The sequence below is a fragment of the Ovis aries genome, chromosome 10 (assembly GCF_016772045.2).
Source record: "Ovis aries strain OAR_USU_Benz2616 breed Rambouillet chromosome 10, ARS-UI_Ramb_v3.0, whole genome shotgun sequence".
Taxonomy (NCBI): Eukaryota; Metazoa; Chordata; class Mammalia; order Artiodactyla; family Bovidae; genus Ovis; species Ovis aries.
In genome coordinates, this window is record NC_056063.1 from 30,286,189 (window position 1) to 30,288,101 (window position 1,913).

The window sequence follows — 1,913 nt, forward strand, 5'->3', positions numbered from 1 at the left end:
GGGTGCTGCGGTGGAGGCTGTTTTGTGACGCGTCGCCATGGAGACGCAGGAGGCTCCCCGACAGCTCATCCCCGGTGCACCGAGGTGCTGAGCGCTTCACCAGGCCGGCTGAGGACACGGTGCGATGGTAAAAAGATGTGTTTCCAGTGCCATGGATACCTTGCTTTTGTGTATTTGTGTAATTCATGAAATGAGCTTTCCTGAGCACTGTCATACATGTGGGGAGAGGAGCAAAAGGGGATTAGACTGAAAAGAAAGTAATATTGTCCGACTTTAACTGCAGATGTTCGTCTTTGCGCAGTTTTCAGCTTAAGCGAATGAAGGCTAAGTTGTCAGGGATCTTGCAGCCTCTGAGCTAGAGGAAGTAGGTATCGAGCAAGAAGACAAAATCACAAGTCATGTGTGTGAGTGGAACTGGAGCCAGAGTCTCTGAGATAGCGCCGTGCTATCAAACGGGTGACCCCTGCCCAGGAATTAGGGGACAGTGGGAAGGTGGAAAGTGTGCTGGGAAAGAGGACTGAGCAGGGATGTGCGGGACCCCATTCTCCTCAGCAGGCCATGTTCCTGGCACCAAAAACCGTGTTTTGTGCTTGTTGATTTAACTGTTCTTCTGTCCCCGCAGATTGGACTATGTCTCCCCCAGGTATGTTAGCATTTTCACAGCATGTGGAGGGTTTTATATTATTGGCAGCTACCTGGTAATCTGGTACATACTAGCTGTTTAGTAATATTGAGTGTCTCCAAGTTAGGATACAGCTATTACCTACTTCCTTAGCTGGTAAAGAATCTGCCTGCAATGAGGGAGATCTGTGTTCTATCCCTGGGTTGAGAAGATCCCCTGGAGAAGGGAAAGGCTACCCACTCCAGTATTCTGGCCTAGAGAAGTCCATGGACTGTCTAGGCCATGGGGTGGAAAGGAGTCGGACATGACTGAGCGACTTTCACTATCATTGCCCACTTAGGGCTTCCCAGGTGGCGCTAGTGGTAAAGAACCTGACTGCCAATACAGGAGATGCCAAAGGCTCGGGTTCAATCCCTGGGTCAGGAAGATCCCCTGGAAAAGGGAATGGCTACCCACTCCAATATTGTTGCCTGGAGGAGTCCATGGATGGAGGAGCCTGGAAGGCTACAATCTAGGGGTCGCAGAGAGTCAAATGTGACTGGAGTGGCTTAGCATGGGTTACCCACTTCGGTGCAAAGAGGAAACAGTGAATAAGCATTGGAGACTGCAAGCTCCACGTTTAAAAAGCAATTTACGACAATCCCTTATCCTTTAAAGGAGTTATTCTAACACAGACCTTGGATAAACATGTTTACATGCAAGTGCTTAAAAAGTCTTCATTTTTAGCCTAAAAATGAAGTGCTAAACAAGAATTTTCTGAGAGTAGAGTCCCATCTATGTAATGAAATGAATATAACACATTTAAACTCTGAAATTTGTTGCAATGAATGGTGGGACACACAGACTTCTGTCGATGTTATTAGAAGGAATGCATCTAAATTAAGATTTAGTAGTGAAGTCTAAATTAAGCAAGTAACACCCAATAACAGATTACTGTCTGGAAATAGTAGAGCTCACTAGCATAGTATAATTTAAAAGAGGTATATTTTAAAAATAGAGCAGTGAGTATATAGAATTTTAAAAGTGAATTTTTGTTAATATCTTATGTTTGTCGTCTCCGGGCAGGCTGTGAAACAGGCAAGGGGTGGGGTGGGGTGGGTACACACTGAACTGAGAGCCAGAAGATCTGTCAGTTTTTACCTGGGGGCCTTGGGCATAAAGCAGATACAGTTCCAAGTCTCAGCTTCCTTATCTGTAAAGTGAGTATACGAGTACCCACCTCGCTGGACTGTAATAATTCTAACGATACTTTATAAATCATAAAGCCATACACACCTATGGTATTGCTGTT